The sequence below is a fragment of the Gambusia affinis genome, linkage group LG06 (assembly GCF_019740435.1).
Source record: "Gambusia affinis linkage group LG06, SWU_Gaff_1.0, whole genome shotgun sequence".
Lineage (NCBI taxonomy): Eukaryota > Metazoa > Chordata > Actinopteri > Cyprinodontiformes > Poeciliidae > Gambusia > Gambusia affinis.
The window spans coordinates 5,601,460-5,626,131 of record NC_057873.1 but is presented as its reverse complement, the minus strand read 5'-3'; the positions used below and the strand labels follow the sequence as shown (position 1 = coordinate 5,626,131).

The 24,672-nt window shown below is 37.0% G+C and overlaps 1 long non-coding RNA gene across 1 annotated transcript; it reads right to left on the bottom strand.

The window, feature by feature from the left end:
- Positions 1 to 1,949: 1,949 nt before the first annotated feature.
- Positions 1,950 to 24,422, bottom strand: LOC122833138. Its single transcript, XR_006370929.1, has 3 exons — positions 24,163 to 24,422; positions 15,531 to 15,754; positions 1,950 to 2,577 (listed from the first exon to the last, which is right to left on the bottom strand). It is a non-coding gene; the product is annotated as an uncharacterized LOC122833138 (long non-coding RNA).
- Positions 24,423 to 24,672: the final 250 nt, after the last annotated feature.

Here is a 24,672-nt window from a genome sequence, read left to right as displayed (position 1 = left end):
CTAAGTTATAATTATATGTTTGGTAATTACTAATAAAAATGGGTTTGTTGTGATAAAAGAAAGCCTCTCATTTACGAGGATCTGAAAACAATTCTTAGCTAATATCACATTTTCATTTTTAAATAGCTTCATGTATTCACCCCATTCTGAACATTTTAGCTGATTTAGCCACAAGTTGACATTAGATTTAAGATTTAACAACATGAGGCCTGACAATGTTCCTCAAATTTTAGCTCGTCTTTTGTTCTTCGTTCAACTCAGAGCAGAAATGTGGTTGTTTATTCGGCTTTTGATCAGATTTGTCTGAAATATTTGACTGTTTCGTGTGCTTACAGGTTTCAGAGCCGAACAGTTGGATCTTTCCTCGCCTGTTGAACCCAGATTCGAGTTTTGGCCTTGAGGCAGACACCCGGTGTACCAATATTAAACCTCAACTTTCCATCCAGATAAAGCTCGGCGTTTGAAAGACTTAGCGGTGGATCTCTACGGGTTATTTCTGCCGGACACAGATCAGAGAGATTCAGCGAATTTATGCAGCTACTGTCAGAAACTCAAACTGAAACATATGGGTCGAGTGAGTGGGCAGGCAGTTTTTGTTCTGGACTCGATCACTGCTGATCCTGGGTTTATTCTTCAAACAATTAGAGTCCTTTGTGTTTGATGGCTGGAGATACAGCTACAGCTCCATGGGTACAACCCAGACGTTTGTGTCCAAAAGGCAGCATGTTGCTACAACTACAAGGTGGCCCTAAAAATATTTGTTTCTTAAGATGTGTCACACTCAGCTACAGTCTTCAATAAACCATTTTTTTCTCCTGGTGATTGATGTTTACAGCCAAAACTGTTAGCAAAAATGCTAGCATTTTTCCGCTGCTTTGATATGACTTGTTGACTCTAGTCCACCGAAAAACCCTCTGTCTCAGTTCGGTTGAAGTGAACTCTGGTGCAGTTTGAATGTATTTGTGAACGCCAAGCGAACTGGAGACCGCTCCAAAAGCTTAAAGCGGGGCAGGGCATTCTGGGTAAATACAACCAAAACAAGATACTAGTTTAGCGCTAGCAGGAGAAATGGATCGTAGTCTTAAAAAGAAATCCTACGATCGCTAAAATCAGATGCCACTCCATTTTTGTTTAGTTTTTGTGCTCAGTGACTTTATCAGAGGTTTTTGTATCATTTAGATCTAAATAAACTTGATACAAAGACAAAACTAACTTAGAAGTAACTTTTCAACCAGTTAAAGAAGCTTATTTTATCCATTAATTCTTGAATATTGATCAAAACTGGTTGCATTGGTAGACTTTTTAACGTGAACATTATTCATGTTATAATTTTAAAAAATCCGACAACAGAACCGACTCCACAAACTCCTTTAACTTGATGAAGTTACTCGTTTTTTTACAAGTGTGCTAAGATATTTGCAGTAGAAACTAAGGCTGGCCGATAAATCAATAATAAATATATTTTCGATAAAATAAGTTTGTCCACTGAAATCGATCCGAAAGCCCACAGCATTCAGAGGAAAGGTTTTAACTGCTCAGCTACTCACAGCCAGCTAAGAAAAATAGGTGACATCAACTAGCATACTCACTCTTTGGTTACCTAGCAACAACCTGCTGAGCAACTTGCACAGCAGCAGTTAGAGGTTTCTCCACCGTGCCTTTTAGCTGTTTAAAATTAAAAAAAAAATAAAAACTGTGTAAAAAAGAAAAAAAGAAATCGGAAAAGTCATGTAAGCTTTGCAAAATGTATGTAATATCAACGTATGTATGATCTCCTGATAAACAAATAAAAGATACACAGCAAAATAAATAAATAAAAAGAGAACAGCATGGAGAGAAAACTGTGGATCAGACTGGGAAGGGTTGTCAGTATTTCAGAGATTTAAAAAAGAAAGAATTATATGAAACTGATGTGAAATGTTTGTATCGTGATACATTTTTCAGCCATATTGTCCAGCCCTACTAGAAACTAGACAAAAACACTTGGTAAAATTGTGTTTTTGCAGTGTAAAGACATTATAAAACAGGATTAAACTCATTCATAAAATTACACCGAACATTTAGAAGAAATATGTTGTAGTTACTCCTTTTTCAATTTCACAATCTGTGAAAACATTCATTTGAAAAAATGTCTACTAATTTATGAAGTATGTACTTGCTTCACATGTGGCATTTATCAGTGCTTTATGAAGGTAATCCTTTTTTAAACTGATGCTGAGTTTGTACAGCCCCTTGGGGTCCTGAAGACGTCCGTCCGTCCCTCTGTCCGTCCCTCTCTCTGTTCTCACTCTTTAGTTTCCACACACGACTTCAAGGTGAGGCGGCTGGAAGGCAAATAATGATGTGTGGGAGTGAGTGTGTGTCCAGGGCAGCTCCGGCCACTTGTTTCTTCGAATACCGGTGGCCGTGTCCAGCTTCTGATTAATTAAACATCCCCTGGGGGGTCACGGAGTCGTGGAAGGCGATGTAATTTATCATCTGGCTCATGCGTAATGGAGTGTGGCCCACTGCAGAGCCTCTCATTAAAAGTGATAAACTCAGTTGTTGCATCCAAGGCCTCTTCACGATTCGGCGTGGCTGGATGGGGACAGGTCAGGAATGAGCTTTCTCTGAGAACAGATCTAATTATTATCAGCCGCTTCCAACCTTGAAATAAACGGAACAAAACCGTCTCCATCATTTCAACTCAAAATAGTTCAGAGAAACTTTTACTTTCAGTCACTGATGTCAGGAAAGTTCAAAAAAGCAACTGAATCAACACTATATTACATTTGTTTTAGACATTTTAAGTGTTTGGATTGAACTTAAACAAGATTATTTTGGTGTAATAATATTACCAAATTTGTAGAAGTAGTTTTACTACATCATATTTCTTACTTGAGTAATATTATTATTATAAGCTACTCTTATTTGGGTAAAATTTCTAACTACAGCTGCAGCTAACAATTATTGGCAAATTTTACAGATTGTTAACTTCACCACTTAATCTTATTTTATTGAATATTAGGAGTACATAAATATGAAACTAGACAAATATGTCACAGTTTTATTGCTTAAAATCCAGTAACGGCGTTTCTTTAGTGAACGTTTGTGAAGGATGAATCTGCAGCTAAAATAAATATTTCTGATATCAACTTGTGGAAAACGCAAAAGGTGCTTCACGTTTTTTTGGTTTCTTGTTTTTTTCTTTTTTCAGAAAATATTTCCACGCATTAGCTCATTTCTAGAAAGCCAAAAACTACCCAGAGCGAGCGGAAAAACCTGTTTCTGCTCAATTATTTTTGAATTTTGCCGTTTCCATCATTCTTTAAAAATGCGTCGCTTCAAAATGTGCATAGGCCTGTTACTGTAACAAATGTTGCTGGACGACAAGTTGTCCCAGAAGTTATTGTGATAAACTATAATATTGTTATTTTGAGACCATTTTCAAGCAATATAATGGTAATAATGGCACAGTAATGCAAGAACACATTATCGAGATTAATAAACTTTAAATTCTAATAAACATTTAATACTGGAACTGGAAGACATTTTAAATATCCAAAACAAATTAAATAAAATATGAAGTCTCTGTAAACAAAATACCTCCCCCCCCAAAAAATATGCAGTTGAGACCAATAAACCAGACTTAAAACTTTTAACATCCGGTTTTTGGTAGAAAGAGAGAAAAGGGAAAAACAATAAATGAGCTTGTTTTAATTTACTGTGTGATTAATTGGTTAAACCAACTTCCAGAAGGGGTTACGGTAAACCCGAAGTTTATACTTTAACCCCACCTGTTTTGAAACATAACCAATGAAATAATCTGATGTGTAATGACGGCAAAGCGTAATGCTTCAATTGTTGTGTTTTTATGGCGTAAAGCCCTGTGAACTGCCTTGCTGCTGAAATGTGCTATGAAAATAAAATCTGACTGATGTAAAAAGAAACACGTCGAAGGAAACATGGTTGCAGTTACTGAGCCTTTTTGAGTGGAATGAGGAGATTCTCTGGACAAAAACAAAATAATCACTTAAACTAGACACCTAAAAATAAGTTGAATCAGGTAAACCACACAGACAAGGAGAGGTGCAAACACAATCACAGCTTTACAGGGTTTCTGGCATCAAATGAAGCTACATCACAATTCCTGTTCTCATCTCGTAAACCAACGCTGAAGACAAATACCTAGAAACGGAAAACCGAAGCACGGTTTTCGTGTTGTTCCATTTTCTCAGCGTAAAGGGAGGAAAATGTAAATAAGACGAGTCTATTTGGGAATTCGGCTGAATCAAAATATAGCACTTCTGAGCGCAGGGAGAAGGGAAGCGAACAGATGTAAAAACTTCGAACAGAATGCAAATATGACTTAATCAAGTCATGAATATGCAAATTGACATAATCTAGCCGCATTCAATAAGTTTCCAAACAGGCTTCAGCGTCTTTTTCTCTAAAAGCTGTTGGCAGCAGTGATTCTGTCGCTGGACCCAACAGAACCTAATCTGGGCTTTTATTTCCAGGACAAAAAGATTTCCTAACATTACATTTCAACATAATACCAAGAGATTTTAAGAAACATTTTGATTAGTCGTCCCACTTAATTTAATGAATAAATTGACACGTTCTGATCCACAAACACCAAATTTTCAAGTTACTCAACTAAATCTCTAAATCATATTTGAAATTTTTATTCAAATATTTTCATGAATCTACTTCATATCGGGTCAAAGTTGAAACCTGAGATGGCCAATCACAACACCACAGGTAGATAAATGATAAAACGGAAAATAAAATCAAGTTTAGAAAATATCAAAAACTAACAAAAAATAAAAATCAAGATATATTTAATATCAGCTGCAGCAATTTCCCCCAAAAAATATTCTTTTAATGCTTAAGTAAACATATTTTTTTTTAACTGTACTAAAGATTTTAACCTTTAATTTGCAAAAGGCCATACCCTATAAAAAGCTTTAAGTAAGTCAAATAAATTAATCTTGTATTGCAGCAGATTATAATTACAAACAAAAAACAGAAAAATCCAACTTTTAAGTGAAATGTCTTTATTCAAGGTGTTGGGAAAATCCCATTTTAAAATATAATTGTTTGGCCGCAGTGGATACTTTGTACAGCTCATTTTGATGATAGCAAGATTAAAATGATCTTCTGAAATTCTCTTTTCTCGACTGAATAAATGCACTTGGAAGTTATTTTGAGCATCGTGAATGAAGACGACTGAACTTTTCTTACCCTGTAAATGTTTCACCTCACAAAAAACATTTATTTGGTTCTGATACTGAGGCTGGAGGTTCTGCAGGTTACAACCAGGAACAATGAACTGGCGTGTTCATATTTGCATTTCCATCATATATTTTATTCACATTGTCTATATTGCATTTTGAGTCCCAATATTTATTGCATAACATTTGAATATACTTATATTTGTATGTTCTTTTTAGATTGAATACCTTTTCACCTTTTAAGTTGCATTCTTGCAGACAGTGCAATAAGCTTTCCACAACAAAATGTGTTTTTAATGTTTTAACGTTTATTTGGCACCAGTTCAAATAAATGTTGAACATAAACGACGACCCTGCTCTCTTGTTTCCCTGTTAGTGTTGTTGACAGAAGCTGCATTTTCTTTACAAATGTTTATAAAACTCTTTTTTATATTCTGCTAATGTCTTAAAAAGGCTTTTTTTTCCCCCGTTAAATGAGAAATTTAATCAAAATCACATGTAAATAAGACTCTTTACGCAATATGTCATTAAAAATTAAGGATGTAAATGCTTACCTGAGATATACTCATAATTCGGTCATCATCTGTCAACGTTTTGAGGAAATTGTAGTCTGCCATTTTACAGAAGAGTGTTGGATTCAATACATTAAAATTACACACAATGTTTTATGAACTGTGTGTTGCTGTGAGAGCTCCGGAGGAAAAAATTATAATAATGATAATAATAAAGGAACATCTTCCTGCTACCACTTTCTGTCATCTTCTTTGACATTTCTACCAGTAGTAATATCCAGTTGTTTATCATGCGACTCGTGTTTCCATTGCAGTTTTGAGAAACATATTTATTTTTGATACGGCTGAAAACCAACTCATTGTAGCGCTGAAAACGTAAGGAGTTTTTTCAAAATTCCAGGAAAAAAAAACTGCAGAAAACTTATTTTCACGCTTGCACAATTTTGTGGTTAAAGGAAATGCAGCTAATGCTAACTCAATATCTGAAAGTGTGGCCAACATGGACTGAACGGCTTCGGTCTCTTCGTCCGTTGCCATCGCGGTGCAGAAAATTTACATCATTATTCACAGCTCATCCTTCTGTTCGCTGATTGGCCAGTTTGAAATTCTACCAGAGGAATCCAAGTAAATGGGAGAAATGCCAGACTCAGCTCTTAGGAGATTATAATCAAGTAGAAATGCAAAGAAGCACTGCAAAAACACAAAGTCTTACCAAGTAATTGTTGTCTAGTTCCTAGTGCAAATAACTTAGTACACGCAGCATAAAACAAAGCTAACTTAAAAATAACTTCTGAGCAAGACATAGGAGCTTGTTTTAAGTAAATAATTTCTTAAGATTGGTGAAAAAGTTCTAGTTCCATTGGCAGATTATTTCACTTAAAACATTTTTCACATGTTCCAAGTGAAATAATCTGCCAACGAACAAGCAGATTTTCATCAGTATTAAGTAATTGTTGGCTTAAAACAAGCTCCTACATCTTGCTTAGAAGTTACTTGTAAATTAGTTTTCTCTTATTTAAACCATATTAAGATCATTGTAACAGAAACTGGACTAAAAATACTTGGTAAGATTTAAAGTTTTTGCACCGTCTGTGTTAGAAAGATGAAAACTGAGGCCAAAGGAGGTAATGCAATCATTTGAATCAGTTGTGGGGAAAAAATCTAAGGATCAGAGTTGAGAAAGTAAGAGACTTTCTCCTCTGCTCAAGGTTGGTTTTTAATGTCTTACACAGACGACTTGTTCAACACATTTTCTCCATGAAGGTTCTCTTGGCTCTAAAAAGTATCATCCCTGACAAATCCAGCCGTTAGCCGTTTCAGTTTCATTCCAGACATGTCATACCCACTTGATTAAATCCATTATTCTGTCAGTGCCTTGTTTTTAGGCACCATCAGTTAATCGGCTATCTCAGAGGCTTGTGTTCTTGTTAGGCAGATGTTAATAACAGCAATTAGTCATCTTCCTCTGAGACAGATACAGGCTACGGGCCTCTGGAAGCAGTCCTGCTCAACTGACTGGAAATCCTTTACTGGAGTACATTTGCTCACTCTGCTCCGACGCTGGTCACATTTCAACCGTTCTCTGCTCACAGTGCAATGAAAATGTAAGTCGATACTTCAGAGGAGAGAAAGGGATGAACTGGGACCAGCATGATGTAACCATTACAAGAAAAGAGACTGGAATCACTTTCATCTTCATGTAATGATGTTAAAAAACCTCAGTTTCTCTATGCTTATCAGTTTTTATGGCTATCTGCCATAAAAAACAATGAATTATTGAAATTATCTACTGCGTTGAGATGTTCTGCTTTAAACCATGAAAACACGGTTGGATTGTTTAAAGGGAAACTAATGAAAAATTCACATTTGAATGTTTTTATGCTTCTATTTGGGTTTCTTCTGCTTCTAAAATCATCACAAGTGAGATGAAGATTTTTTTGGAAATAAGTTAATGTTTTTTAATTTCTGGAAAATTAGCAATTTCAAAAACCTCCTCATTGTTAAGTCATATTCACTGGTCATTAAAGCTTGTTTTACCGCTGTACAATGGCTGCTGGAAAAGACAAGTGTTGACTGCATTCTCGGTGGCTGTGCAGGAAGCTCTACTTCTGCTTTTCACAGTTGTACAGTTGTATAATTGTGCATCTGTTTGCAGCCATTTTCACATGCGAGAGTAACTGAGTTGGAGGGCGTGACCAGCAGCAGCAGTGGCAATACAGCCTAAAATACGGAACACCAAAATCCTCAAAATTAAAATAAAATAAATAAAACATTAAGAAATAAGTATCTACACGACTACATTATTAAATAGCTGAATAAATCCACTTCTTGCATGTTTTCTACTTCTATTTGGGTTTCTACTGCTTACAAAGTCAGTCCAAGTACTTAAAAAAAGAAAGTTTAAAAATAAAACATGCAGCCATTTTTTTTAGTGTCTGGAAAAAGAACCGTTTCAAAAAACTCCCAATTATTAAGTTCTAACCAAGAGGTACTGCGCCGTCACCTAGCAACCCAAACGGAACCCAGCACCGTTACCTAGCAACCCAAACGGAACCCAGCACCGTCACCTAGCAACCCAAACGGAACCCAGCACCGTCACCTAGCAACCCAAACGGAACCCAGCACCGTCACCTAGCAACCCAAACGGAACCCAGCACCGTCACCTAGCAACCCAAACGGAACCCAGCACCGTCACCTAGCAACCCAAACGGAACCCAGCACCGTCACCTAGCAACCCAAACGGAACTCCAGTATGTTATCCAAGCTAGTTTAACTACTAAATCAGTTGTATTGTGTTTTGTTCTGACTCCGGGTCGAAGATGTACCGTTGTAAGTTAGCAACCATTTCAGGTGTATAACAACCGAAACGTTTAAAGTTCCAGAGGCCCTAAAACAACTAATTCTGAAAGAAGATCAACACAGGCAGAATAACCAGACTAAAATCTCATTACCTAAGAATAATTCTGTGCAAAAGTTGGTATCAACGTGTTTAGTATAACCCATAGACCTATCCTAACCTTTTCAAGGAAGAAGTCAGGTCACAGTTAATATCAGCTTTGGCAAAAATCATTATCATAATCATAATAAAGCTTCCAGTCAGTTTCTGCACATGTTCATTCACATCCAACAGACCATCAGGCTACCCTCAAAGCCAATCAGTTGTTTTGTGAAATTCGAAACCCACAAGAATCAAAACCCTTTATTTTATGTTTAAACAACAGCAAAGCACTAAGCAAGACACGGACACCCTGACACTGGAAATTACGAGGTAGAGGTGGTAATCAGATCTTCTCTCATGCTCACAATTGTACATTCAGCCACCGAAACCTACGCTGCCATTTTCCCTGCCGCCTCCTCGCTGCGGCTCGTAGGCGTGACTGGAAACGAACTTCCCCCCGCCGGGCAGAGAACAACCGCACGGCCCCGCAGCGGTGCTCCTGCTGGGATATCAGAGCATCTGTCCCCCCCGCGGTTCGCCTTTCAAACCACACGAAGGCCATCTTCTCTCAGCACCAGCTTCCCTCCTCCCCCCCTCAAAGGCACAGGCAACGCTCGGAGGAATACATTACCGCTTGCATCCTGAGCCCATCTGCCGGCCTCACACCTGGGAGGGAGGCTTTCACTCATCCTCAAGCCCACACCAGGAAAAACTCATGCTCAGTACAGCTAATAAAGGCTCATTCTGTCATTATGAGTAGGTAATCAAGTCAAGTTTGAATTTCAACACAATTATAAAACAAGTAAACATTACATTTTGTCAAGTGCCATCATCGAAGTCATCACAAATATGTTACTATGGGTTACTGCTTCCTGTTGTCTCCTTTGTGGTTTCTGCCAGTAGTAAAACCCGACTGTTGATCATGACTCGTGTAAACAACGTGTTCCCATTGCAGTTCGGTGAAATACATCTATTTCAAAATCATTTTTAAGGTAAAATGTGACTTTTTTCAAAACTGCCATGTTTCCATTAAGCTCATTTATTTTTGTAATTTCAATTTGTGCAATTGTATGGTTAATGGAAACACAACTACTGTTACAATAATCAATGTGACTGAACATAAACACAGTTTTTATGGATCTTGCTGATACATTGGTCCTTTAATCCTGGAAAACTTACTAAAAACTAAAGGAGACAGAGACTTTTCTTCTGTTGTTCAAAGACTTTGGAAACTCCCTTCCTCCAACTCTCAGATCGGCGAACTCAGTGGCTTATTTAAAACTGCATTATGTAACTTTTATAAAGAAGTTTTTACATATTTGTTGAAGCTGACACCATGTTGTGACAGTTGATATGGGACAGATAATCTGCCAAAAGATTGATGTCCTCCCTGAGCTACTATTGCCATCTTAAGAAAAACACAAAAACAACCAATCAGAGCCAGGAGGAGGGTCTTAGCGCCGTCAATCATCCTCATGAACTCGCTGCTAAATATCCTAATGGTGGAGAAATTACAGAAAAACCGTCTATCTGCCACTATTGGTGGCTATGCTAAATAGCATTGCCACCAATGACAAGTCTAGTTAGCATAAAGCAAGAATAAAGGGGAAAGGAGGGAGAGTATATGTTAACACTGTGAGAAGACAGAGGAATTTGATTTTTTAACAGATTATTTGACTCATATCATAGTGATAACTCATGCCATAGTTATTTTTAACATATTTCAAAAAATATGTAAAAATATTTTTAACAAAAGTTACTGCCGCTTAAAGGCCAGCTAAAAACTTAACTTTTTAAATCTTTGCTTAAATTTGTTTTACTTACTTATTAATCACTGAAGCTGTGCTGACTCTTTAGGTCCAAAGATAATAACGTCAGTTTTCATCTTTCCCTAAAATTCGTTTTCATTCCCTTCCATTTTGAGATGCAAAGAGTAAAAGGTGACGTTTGATAAGAAAATGACTTTTTCCCCTTCCATCTCCCTCAAAGTAGATATTAAAGAAGATGAAAGGAACCATGGGCCATTTCCTTTCCTGGTGACCAGTTGCAAAAATTACTCCTGAAAAGCATTCTCTGTGGTACAATGTCATAAAACTCCGCAAAATTTAATTTAAAGTCAATGACAATCAAACACAATGAGTGCCGTTAAGCCCTGATGTTTCCTTAAAATGAAATCCCATTTTCCTTCCCTGGTGAAGGGTTTTCGGCCGGACCCGCTGATTACATGCTTTACACGTCGCTGACAAAGGAGGAAATTGGTTTCCCATCATTATTCCTCACCAACGGGACACAACAGATCTCCAGTGGACAAAGACGGTCTTGACCCGACTTCGTAAATATTCAAACGCTCCTAATGAGAGACATGAAAGAGGACGAGTGGCGGAGGGGGGTCTCGGCGGTCCCTCTGTTGTCTTTTCTTGGGGAAAAAAAAAAGGAGGAGGATGGATTTGCTCTTTCATCGAATATAGATTCCTTGAAGGTGTGAGCGTTAATTACAGGATGGCATGACCTGCACTCAGACGCAGAGACCCATGGTGATCAGAAACACAAACAAGAGCTCCTGGAGTGATTGGGTATTGATTACCTCGACAGAAGTCGTTTGTCTTCTAATGGAAACATTTTTGTTTTATTTCAGAGAAAATGGGCCACGTTATCAGCTGTATGGGCTCATTTGAAGAGAAAGGTTCTACCGTCTAAAACAAAACGAATGTAGACGAATCGATCGATTATTTTCAGATTGATGCCAGATATGCGTTGAGTAATTGGTAATTTGTCTAATAAACGAAGGCAAGGTGCTGCATGAACTCGCAAAATGGTGGGAAAAGTAGGATATTAAACATTTTTTATAATTAAAATGCATTATGTGCAATGATGTTCAACAGTGGAGTCAGTATTTTGAAGATCCAGCATTTGCTGAAACTGTTAGAGGGATTGTCTGCACCAAGGTTATTATAGTTAAATAAAAAAACAAAATAACAAAAACTGATATTCAGAAAACATTTTCAATTCCTGAAACAAATAAAAATGGTAATTAATGGAGAAAAACTAACTAATTACCTGGAACATTGTGTTTTTATAAAACATGCATAGATATATAATATCTTTAGTTTTTGTGTTTATGAACCTATTAGTCTTTAAAATACCAAAATTTGGACTTAACTTTACATTTTTGTTTGATTATTGTTTTTTAATATTTAATCAGATGCTCTGATCATTTTAACCAAACAGAGTTTTACTCTTACTTTTTACTTTTACTTGAGTAAAACTATGTTGAAGTCGTGCTACTCTTACTTGAGTACAAGGTTTTGGTAATCTATGGATGTGTGTTTATCTGATAAATTTATTCTCATAATAAGAATTCTGATCATTTTTGTCACAATAAACTCAAATTAATTATGAGTTTGATGGTTTTTGCTGTTTTCTCCAAAGTTTATTCAGTGAAAGCATAAAAAAAAGAACAAGTTTGAAAATGCAGTTATCTTTAACGGTATGGGGATACAAATCAGATTTATATAGTTATCTAAGAAAGTGGAATAAATATTTCTTATTGTCACTTTTATCTGCATCGCAAAATATCGTGATAAAACTTTAAGTCGACCTCCCACCTCTGAATGTAACGTGAAAAGGTTAAAGATGTGATTCTTTTTGTAAGACTGCTGTGTGTTTGGGAAGCTGCTCCATCTCAACCCCAGATTTTTTATTTATTTTTTTGCATGCAGGCCGTATGGATTTCCTGTAGGAGGGCATTATAAATTCTCGACAGGGTTTAATCTCCCCGGAGAGGAGCTTATATTTATGTCTCTGCATTAATGTCAAAGCGGCAGCTAACTCTCCTCTTCCCTCTGCTGATTGAAATGTAATTTCAAATCTAAAATCTTCTCCAAATATCCCTTATCAAAACAAACCTAAAGAGGAGGAGAGCCGGGCTGGTTAGGGTTGCCTTTCTAATGCCCGTATGAAATGTCATTTCCCTCTTATTACTTCTGCATTTATCACAGGCAGACAGAATGAATATTGACTAAGGCTGTAATAATAATAGCTTGCAAAGCACAAAATCTGGGCTATTCAAATATATCTCCCTTGCAGTTGCAGACTCATGAGATCTGTTGAATCCCTCCTCCCAGTAATTTAATTCCCCTCCATCTCGGCCGTCCTCGCCGCCCCGACCCGTTCCCGACTGGAGCCTGCTGTTCTTCCCCTCAGGATGCCGCACCATATGCCGCTCCTACCTTCAGCATTGTGCTGCTCTGAAGGAATTAATATTTCACTGACGGCTCCTGAGCCGTTTTTCTTGCCGACGAGCTGAAGGTGCAGCAGAACAATAAATATTTAAGCGTTTTCTTTGGAGGTTCTCCAATCAGGAGCTCCTTATGTACGCCGTCAGAGTCGTGCGCCGCCGCCGTTTCTCTGTCACACCTCTGACTCCCTACCATCTCATCTGCTGCACCATCTGTGCAGCTGTAATAAGCTCAACTCCTCTTGTTTTCCCTTGATTCCCACTCCTCTCCAGGCGAAGCCTCACCCTGCTTGTCTGTTTGACTTGTTTGGCTCTGAACGAGGCAGCAGTTAAACCCGGCGAATGCAGGAACGACTCAAACTGCGGAGAAAATACCCGATTTCATTCAGGCAAATCTACAACGGTCAATTAGAGCAATTATAGATAAGAGGGCTGGGGGTGGATTTCAGCCAAGAAGTCTCAAAAATTTTTAGCATAAAACAAGAAAAATTCTGAGTTTGAAAATACAAAAAAATTGTTAGAAAAAAAAAATCTATTTTTGTATTGATTACAGACAATAGACAATAGACAGGGAGTTTTCTTGAAACTCAGAAAGTTTCCAAAAGTCAAAAATTTTCCAATTTTGAAAATCTGAAATTTGAGGGGAAAAACTAGGAAATTTCTAACGTTAATCTTAAAATTTCAAAGTTTTGTCCTCGCATGTTTTCGACTTTTCAAGCTCCGAAATGTTCTCGTTTGTTCCAGAAAATGTCTGACCTGCAGAAGCGAGGTGACGCTCTACCTGTGACACAATGCGCCTCTTTTCTCTCCTAGTGCAGCAGTTCAAACCATTTCAAGTCGCTACCAACAGCAGAGTATTGATCCGAGCCAGTAATCGTACTGACACTGCACTCAACCGGATGATAAGAAATGTGGAAGATGGAATAAAAACCTCTTGGCTTATGTTTCATACGCAGCAAAAAAAAAAAAAAAGAAAAAAAATTAAAAGTCCTCAAGGAAACTCTTGGGTTTCTGGTTTCAGCGTAAAGCTTCCAATGAAATCCTCCCTGGATCTGGTAAGTACTGCGTGTCCCTCTTCTGATACCGAAAGACCTTTGAGGTGGGAAAGAAATCCACATAATAAATGTGGGAAAATGATCCTCTACAGTAAAGAGTTTGGCCGCCTCAGGGTGGCAGGTTTAAAACAAACACCCAGCTGAAAACAGGATCTGTTGATATATTCTCAATATTCCTGGACTGAACAGAAGAGCAGCTGGCAGCACAGTTAGCGCGTCAGATTTATCGCTAGTTGATGACCAAGTGGCAACAGGACATTGGCAGATTGAGTGTGGACATGATGGATGTCATCATAAAACTGACAAAGACACAAAGAGCATCGTCAGGAAACTGGTAGTGAGACAAAGAAACAAGAAGAGGAACATAGAAATCAACAAATACGCGTCTGAATGGGAAGTTCGGATTTGTTTTTACATGTTCATTTCAGTTTAAAGGGAGGAAAACTCAAATTTTCCACTTTCATTTGGGTTTCTGCTGCTTTTAAAAACAACCTAAGTAGGGCTGTTGTAAACGAATACTTTAATAATCGAGTAATCTATTGATTGAGTAATCAGATAAAAAAAAAAAATTATTAAATGAAATATTGGTAAATCTGTTACTATTGGATATCAATATCAGTCTAATTTTTCATTTTTGAGCATCTCTAACAGTTACTTACTTTGGAAAACTAACCTGTGACAATAATAGATCACTTTCTAAGTTAACCTGAAGAAAAGTTATACAAAAATCTGAAATTATATTTACTTTTAATAATAAAGAGGCAGGCTCACAAATACACTTATAAAAAATGTATATGCTCCAGCTTTTAGTTTATGTATTCATCTTCAGTGAGTTTAATAGATGAATCCTCACCTTGCACCATAACTGACAAGCTGTTTGAGAATCTGGGAAATGTCGTCTGGAGTGGGAAATGGGGAGCAGACGAACAAACGAAGGTCAGATGGGAGTGGAGGTGAAGAGATGGACGAACGTAGGTCCAGGTACGAGGAATCGTTTCAGCCCTAAACTTAAGCATTTAAAAATAAATCCACCCAGTGGTTTTAGGGAATAAGGTAATGGTTGTTTTTTTTTTTTGGTGTGGTGTCTGGAAAATTAGCTGTTTCAAAAACCTTGGGAATGTAATGTTTCAAATCAGCAGGTGCTCCAACGTAACCTAGCAACCCTACCAAAGCCCAGCCCGTTACCTAGCAACACAAGCTGAGCTCCTGCACATAGAGAAATCGCATTAAAGCCTATCCACATTTCCTCCATTTATTCAATGTTATGAATTAATAAAAGTTTAAAAAATGTGGATCATGGACTGTTGTTTGCTACACTATCTAAAAGGTATTAATACTGACATCCTCCTACAAATCTCCCGCTGATTAATCTGGCATTTTAAAAAAATAACTTTTTTGAATCCGACTGTGAGACAAAATGTAGTTATAAAGTCCTCAAGGACCAACAAATTTGGATTAATGCTAAATAAAGACACCACGCTATTTATTTATTGGATCTAACAAGCTTTTAAAAGAGCCATATTTTAAGTTTCTTTAAGTTTAAAACTCTAATTATTCCTTGTAGATATTTACCTCTGTGGTGAAAACAAACCCTGGACGGCTGAATCTCGTCTGCGTTAAGAAGTCCCAGCTGAGACGGTTCAGGCAGCTGATCAGGACGCCTCCATCTGGATGTTTTCCTGCTCTGGTGACACCCTGAGCCGCAGCCATAAATCACTGGAGGGGTGACGGCACTGTGCAAAAGTCTTCAGTCATTCCTTCTTTCTTTACAGCCCAAGGGAAGCCAGGCTTTTAAACTGGAAAACAGTAGCATGTACAGAAACGTGTAAAAATGTATATTAATGTTTCTAAGAGACATGACTTCATCTGATACAGTTTTATTTTGTCTTGACTGTTCTTTGGTCTTTTAACATTTCTCAACATCCAGGCAGTTCTGAACGGAAATTGAGTGAAAAGGCAATACCTTCAGAAAACCTGGAGAACTATTAATATCCCTGCTTATTGTAAAGTAAACAGACAAAAGTAAGAAGAGTTGAATTGATTCAATGCAGTGCAACACAAAACAGCCTATTCCAGGTGTAGTTTAAAAACTCAGAATGAAGCACAACAAAAAAAGTGAAACTGTCCAAAAGGAGACTTAGAGGGACGGTGTGGACAGTAGGAGTCTCTGCATCGACAAAGAGTCAGTGTGAGAGCTCAGGGGCTTGAAAGCCTCAACATCCAAGGAGGCAACCAATGGTGGGAGAAACCCGACCTTTTTTCATGGTGGCAGAAAATAGCTTCACTACGTCTAAACAAAGGAAGACTCTCCAAAGGGTTGGCATCTTCTCGTCTTCCCTGTAGCAAACAAACAGGTTGTAAACCAATCACAACGCTTTAAAGGATGGAAAATAAAGCTTTTATTTGGCCAAAAAAACACAACAAATGTAAAAAGTCAAATCCATTTTGGAACAGATAAAACTACGGTCAATCTTCTCAGCCGTCTTTTCTTTAAAAGTGAATAGTTGAGCAACACAAATCTTCAGTTGTGATCAAATAGAAGCACATAATATATAGAAAAACAATGAGGTAAAAAATCACCCTAAAAGGGGTTCATGACCTTTGTTTGGCAGCATCCTGGCAGGAGACGGAGAGAGAGAAGTGGCCCAAGGCCAGAAGTTGGACCTGGCACAACACCATCAAGGTCAATGTTTGTTAAATTGAACTGATGAACTAACACCAGGTTTCAGCAGAATCAGCTGGTCGGCTCTTAAAGGGGCAGGACGGCGTAAAATCTACTATTACATTATGTTACAATGTTATTCACTCTTCAAAAATACAACTGGCGTGTTGCTTTGATTCTTTCATGCATGTTTGAGAAATCTTTGTGTCTCCGATGGCAACCGTTATGAGCGTTTCTACAACACAAACACTGATTGGTTAGTTACAGCAGCAGAAAACTTACAGTCAACCGAGGAGGCTGCTTTAAATATCTGAACGAGGAAATAATAGTTAAGGGTTTCTTCCTTTGTCTCAAAGCTGGTTTAAGCAACATTATTTTTTAATTATTTTACAGAGCATTGCTCCTCCGAGCTGTCCTCACTCTGCTCCTACAGACTAGCGGCAGCAGCAATTAGCAAACACCTGGTGGAACTGCACTTCAGCTAAGTTCATAATACAAACTACGTCTCTCTGTCCAACACTCCTAAGAATGGTTGTAATCAGAACCATTTCAGAATAGGACAAGAGCCATCGAAAAAATATTTAAATCTTGACTTATGTGGAGGAAAAAATGTCAAAAAATTTAAACTTTTCAAACTCAAATTTTTTAGATTTCAGAAAATTTCTCTTTTTGTATAAATTTCTGAGTTTCTTTCTTGCAAATGTTTGACTTTTGGCGCTCCAAAATGATCACATTTTATTCTTGAAAATTTTCTTTGCTTTATCTCTAAAGTTTTTTTCTAAAATTATTAATTTTTAGAGCTCAGCAATTACCCTTTTTTTCTTAATTTATGGGGTTAATCCCAGACTTTCTGAGGTTTTCCTAAAAAAATTTTAAACTTCTGGAGCTCAAAAGATTTTCTTGCAAATTTCCAAAGTTTTCTTGCAAATGTTTAACTTTTGGAGCTCAGAGATTTCCTTGTGTTTTCTGTAAAATTTAACTAATAGTTTATCTTTTTTTCTCACAAATTTTTCATTTTTTGAGCTCAGAATTTTAATCATTTTTCCTACAAGCAATTCTGAGATAAATATAAAACTTTCAGTTTTTTGTTGCAAACTTTTGACTTTTGGAGCTCTGAAATTTTCTTGTTTTTTCAACAAAAAAACACCAAAAAAAAAAAAAAACATCTGAAATTAATATTAAGACGTTTTATTATGAAAAGCTGGACCTGGACGTTCAGTTTGTGTTAGGGAATTGTCGCGGTTTCAAGTTAAAAATCAGGGACAAAGTTACTCTGGCGGCCCTCTCCCATCCATTAGATTTAAAAATGTCTTCTTAAGCAGGAGAAGTCCAATTGGACCGATTCCTCAAGACGTATTGATCCTAAAATTTTTCTGGACGGTGCCCGGTCGATAATTCTAAGCTATCAAATATCCTCCTGTATAAAACCTGCATTTAGCTAATCCTTCCAGTTTAGAGGTCAAGGAGTCAACTTCATCTCCAAACATTTCAGCTGCCGACAGAGAGACATTCGGTTGTGTCATTTTTTGCGGGAGCAGCTCGGGAGTCGGGTATTGATTTGAGAATGCTGATTGGGAGCCATCATGCTGGATCTGGTCGTGTGATTTCCCGTCAACAGGACGAAGCTCTCTCCCCCTGCGGTCCTGCAGATTGCAGTGGAGGCGGGGGGGCGGGGATTATCCCGGGGTTCTGCAGCGCTCGGTAAGCGCCGCGATGACTCAGTGGATAATGAGCCAGTTTGTGATGTGTGCTGCAGGGTCTCTGCCAGGTAGCAGTAATGAAGCGCAGATCTCTGCAGATTTCAGCAGATTTAAATCCAGCTGTTATCACCATGTTCACTACTGCTTGATAGGATTTCAGTCATATCTGCGTGTAATCTGACATCTTGCTCTCAGAAAAAAAAATAAAAAAAGACAAGAGATGCTGATTTCTTTCAAACAGACTGCAGAGTTTAGGACCCACATTAATTTAAATTCCAAATAATCTGAATATCGGCTGAATGTGATAAAGTTTGCATATAGAATATCTATGTGGAACGCAGAAGATAATAAAAAAATTATTCATTTCCTAAACTATTAACTTTAGTTAAACTGCTGAGTGAACTAAGTCTAGAAATCTGCTAAAAGAAACTAAACTAATTACATGTTTATCTGTAATTAGGCCTGTCATTAATTCAATAAATCTCATAAGTTAAAAAAGTCTTCAGTCTGGAGTTTTGGTCTCAACTAATCACTTTTTTAGAAGGATAATTGTATTTTCAGAAACTTCATAATTGATAACATTTTTGTTATCAATTATGAAGTTTAATAACAATTAATAACATTTTTGTTTTATATAAAATGGTTCAGGCTGGAACCTTTGTAGTTGTATGTTTCTGGTACGCCAGTATATCCGACGCACAAGCAACATTTGCAAACAGCAGTGATGGAAGTCGCTTCTCTTTTTCAAATGGTGGTTAATTTTTGCTTGAAAGAGCAATCTGATGGGACGCTGGGAAAGACTATTGTGTTTAAGTTGTGCTAACAGGAGTTAGCCTACAAGCTAAGCTAAAATAGCATCTCAATGCTAAACGTGTTGCGGCAGCACAGACTAATGAATGCTAACGTTAGCATTCACAGTTCAGATTTCGAAAGAAGTTCAATTAACGATCAAGAGTCCCTGAAACTGTTGGTAGACTAACCTAAATAATAGATTAAAAACAATAAATAACTTTGTTGTTGAGCTTATATGTGTATTTATTGAGTAATTTAGCTGCAGAAAGGGTTTTTGAAATTGAAATGTTGCTTATTTTGTTTGTTATTATGTTTCCAGTTATAATTTTAATCAACACCCGCCACTAATTGAACACCAACATTGAAGAAAGTCTTGGTAACAGCGCAGGTGGTTTAAATGTTCACACAGACACTAATGTTGTTGCAAATCAGTCGGTATGATTTGCTAAACTGAAAGGATTGCAAATCGATGCCAACTCACTGGAGAGAAGGAAGGCGCTATTTCTTTCCTACACCTGAATCAGGCAGAGCTCATTTATATGCAGCACTGCTTGCCGTACAGTTGGTGAGGGTGAGACACTCTGACCTTTCATACCATGACAACATGCCATGCAGTTGTTGCTGCAGCTGCTTTGCAATTCATGGCTTGCCCATTAAATGCGCTGCGTGAAATAATGTCATCAGGTTTGTGTAATCAGCAGCAATGCGAACACGAACAATAGCTGCAGTCGCACCTCATCATTGGCTAAAGCCAGACGACTCCTTCCACACTTTGCAGCTGGGTCTCATTAGCTCACCGTACAAGAGATAGATAGAAAAGTTTTGAAAATTTCTGCCAAAAATTTTTTAAAATCTGTGATTAATCTCAAATTTTCCAGAAAACGTAAGGAAATTTTAGAGTTTGAAAAGTTTAAAATTTGCAATAAATAAAACTAGGAAATTTTAAATTCTTTTCTATTGGAAATTATTATTATTATTATTTAGGAAATCAATGATATTTCTGAGCTCCAAAAGTCAAAAAATTGCTATAAATTTGCTTTAAATTTTTTTTTTAAGTTTTCTAGAAAGAAAGCCTGGAAATTTCCAAGTTTGAAAAGTCAAAAAAATTTCCAAAGTTGTTTTTTTTCCTAAGGACAACAGTCAACAAAAGTCAACAAAATATAGAACAAACTGAGAAAGTTTTAGGTTAAACTCAGAAATTTTCAAAAGAAAAAAAAAAACAATTTGGTCATTTCTGAGTCTGAAAATTTGCTGTAAGAAAACTTCAAAAAAAAAAAAAAATTATTAATCTCAGAAATTTCCTAAAAAATAAAGAGAATTCTGAGTTTGAACAGTAAAAGTAAAAAATTCTTTGGAAAACAATAACATTTTGTGATTATTCTTAAAAGTTTTCTAGAAACAAAAACTTGGAAATCCATGAGTTTGGAAATTCAAAAAATTGCAAGAAAAACAAAGAATATTTGAAGATTAGTAACAGAAATTTTCTTCAAAATTTTTTTAAAAAGCCTGGAAAAAAATTTGAAATTTGGAGATTTCAGAAATTTTCGAGGAAAAAACTTACAAACTTGGAAAAAGTCACACATTTTTGACTTTTGGAAATTTTTGGGTTTCAAGAGTGGAAAACTTTTCACTTTTCAAACTCAAATTCCTTGTTTTTTCTAGGAATTTTCTGAGCCTAATCTAAAAATTTCAGAGTTTTTGACGTAACTCCTTTTCTCTTTTGTTTGTTTCTACTTTAGCTCCTGCTGCCGGCTGAGAAGTCGGTGACAGCCGCCTGCTGCTTAAACACTACCAAACACGGTGCAATATGCATGTCTGCGGCTGCACGGGTGTCACTTACGGCCAGAAAAAGTCGGTGAAATGACTTGTAAATGGAGATAGCGCATTATGGAGGGCGATCTCTGAGGTTACATGCTCCACTGCTCCTGTTGGCCTTTTGCTGATTTAAATCGAACAGTCAATCTTTTGTGTCCACTCATGCTAAAAAGACAAAATCCTTTATTTTGTCGTCCCATCTTCAGCACCAACAAGGGTGGAGAAATCTCCTTTTAAAGTAAATATCTCATTACTTTTTGAAAGAATCTGCATATTAGTCTGGACGTCATTTCATGCTTGACCACCGTGTCGCCACGGATGTAAGCAGAAATGACAGAGATGTGTTAGAAAAGCAAAAAAATAATGGCTTGTTTTTGTTTCATTTGAAGTGCTGATGTTTGAAGCGACTTCAATTTTTTTCACACCTTCAACAAATGCTGCAGATGCAAAAAAAGCTTTTTACATCTGCTCATTTTCAAATGCACAACAAATAACTTTGTTTAAAAAGTTAATCATAAGAAACATAGTTGTAATAAAAAATGCTCTCACACCAAACTTCTCTTTTCTGTCTAGAAAGAAAACCCAAAATGTTCAAAGGCAACGCTACCAAATACTGGGAAAAAGTATTTTCTCAGTATTTCTGATTTTGAAGACTTTAATAAAGACATATAACATATACTTTCATTATTTTTGATATTCAGTGAAACACAAATAATTCTAATAACTCACCTAAAACACTGCGAAAACACAAAATCTTACAAAGTATTTTTGGTCTAATTTCTAGTTCAGATATCTTAATACATTTGAAATAAGACTAAACTAACTTACAAGTAACCTTTCAGCAAGATATAGGAGCTTGTTTTAAGTAAATAATTTCTCAATATTGATTGAAAAAGTCTAGCTCCACTGGCATTTATTTAACAAAAAAATTAAGAATTATTGACTCCTATCTTGCTGAAAAGTTATTTGTAAGTTAGTTTTGTCTTATTTTAATTGTATTCAGATATTTGCAATAGAAATTAGACCAAAAATACTTTGGTAGATTTTGTGTGTTTGAAGTAAACAAGAGACGTTTTGTCCAATTCCACTACAAAGTAGTTGGTAGCACTGTTGCCTTGCAGCAAAATCTTTCTACATCCAGATTGATAATTCTCCATGTACATTACTGACATCTCTACAGATACTCCAGCTTCCTCCCAAAAAACATGCTGCAGTTATGAATTTATGCCGCCAGGTGGCAGAATTGAACTGGTAAGTGGGATTAGGGGGTAAACGTGTCAAAATAATTTGTGAAATGTTTTCTATCATACAAAAACAGCTTTGTAAAAATTCGAATTTATAAAAAATATACTTGGGTATGCGGGTTTTGGTATGCAGTATACAGTTAAATCCAATGTGGAGGGTTTTGTCTCAAAGTTTTCATGTGTCATTATCAGTGATGTCAGTAACGCGTTAATTTGTAACGCGTTACTGACGTCGGACCACTTTTTTCAGTAACGAGTAATATAACGCGTTGCTATTTCAAATCCAGTAGTCAGACTACAGTTACTTATCAAAATCATTTTTGCGTTACTATCTTCTTTTGTTATTTAATCGTATTTCCTCTACACGTCTTGTCGAGTGACCGACGTCTCTATGCGACAGAAATGTAAACAATGGAGGGAGATGCGCATTTTGTTGGTGGAAAAACTGGAACTATTTTTAGTTTCTGTCGCCAAGTCCGATTATTATAAGCGGCTTTGGGCTTCTTTTTTTTTTAAAGTCGCTTGCAGATTTAATGAGCGGCGGGTTGCGCCTTTTTTGGCTCGTTTTTGAACGTGAAGTTGCTCATTTGGGTTTGGAAATAAGCACAGACTCATAATAAATCCCATAATTTGTCCGTCATTAAGGTAGTTTTACTCAGTCTCTCCTTGTTCATCATTTCCTGGATGATCCGTCCCGCTGTGTCTTTGTTAATGTCAAGTTAATGTATTACCTCTGAATGACGTCGAGCTTCGCGTTGCGCTCCAGAAAACTGCAAACATCGAGACTAATATGAACAGCGCAATAAACGTGAAAACAGCCACGAATGAACGTGTCCGTAGTTGGCAATGATTATAATGGCAATTTAACGCTATTCTAATTATTAATATTACGATAAGTGTCACAAATCTGTGCAGCCATCTGAGTTGTGGAGCTGCAGGAGGAGCTCTGTGCGCAGTGACACCAAACGCAGGGCCGTAACGCAGAATCTGAAAGTGGGGGGTGGGGGGGCTTTACAATCCTTAGAGTTTTCCAGACAACAGTGGACCACACAAATCACTCAGGTTTTTTATTTGTTTGTACTGTTTTTTCTACAATCTCCTCTTCAGTTCAACCTTATCAGTGGAGACACATTGTTGATGTTACCATTATGAAATAGCTTACAATTAAGTATTGACAAAGCTCAATGTAATTTTCACAGGAGGCGGAGCGTTGTTGTTAGCAGCTGCTGAAAGTAACTAAAAAGTTACTTTTAGTGTAACTTAGTTACTTTCCAAATCAAGTAGCCAGTAATATAACTAAGTTACGTTTTCAAGGAGTAATCATTAGTCCGATTAAAGTTACTTTTTCAAAGTAACTATGCCAACACTGGTCATTATACACAAGATATTCGTTCAAACAAAAACGTGACCGGCTTTTGGTCTGATAACTATATTAGCTAGCTAGAGCTAACGCCATTAGCAAGAGCTGGATTTGACGTAAAGCCGTGGTAACGGTAGAATTTCAACATGGCGACTTTACTCATGAACCCTGTTTGCAGTACCGCTTGAAAACAAGTTGAGATTTAATTTATATTATCAAACACTACGTTTTATCTATTTTTTCAGTTTGTAGTTGCTTGATTTTATGAAAACTCTTACATTCATGTCTTTTAAAATAAACAAGACAAACTGTTAATGTGAGGAGCGGCCATATTGAAACGCAAAGTCACCCTTACTAGTCCAAAATGGGAGGTAGTTCCTCCCAGTTTCCCCGAGGAAAATTCGACTTCAGAGGGCGGTCGAGTTATTTTTTTTTTCCACTCGGAAGTGTAAATTTCCCAGTTTCGAGAACAACTAGAACGCACCACTAGGGAGAGCCAACACAATTAGCAGGAAGGAGCTAATGCAAAGTCAAAACAAACTGACAATAGATATTTTTAAAGTGCATCGTTAAGTCTTTGTAAAACATCACTCTAATATATTTGAGGAAATATTCTGATCCCAGTGCTTACCGTAAACAGTTTGTTAGAAACCGGAGCTGGTTGCAGCATCGTCTCCTCTTCTGGGTTGACATTTCCAAGTAGCAGCCAGTCGCACAAACTCACCGGCTTTTTCGACCGAATCTCTTCTCTTCGTCTGTTCGTCCTCCTAATTTCCATTTGTTCTTACATTGCCTTCTGTTTCAATATAGTCAGGTTTAAACTGAAAGGGCTAAATGTCACTGAAGGCGCAAAAATTACCGTACTGTCTTGGACGTAGCTAGCGCCGTGCTACCTACCATAACTCATCTACCCAGAATGCATTGCAGCATTGATGAATTCACAACATTGCGACGTATGTGTGACAATAGACATATTTTACTTAACTATATGAAAAACAAATTCTCTAAAGTATTTTGACGGTTGTTTTTACATTTGATTTTTTTCTAACTAATCAAATGTCTCTTCTTTGTTCTTCTTCTAAATTTTAATGGCGACTAGCAAATAACATGGTACTTCTACTGCTTCTTAGAGTCACATCTT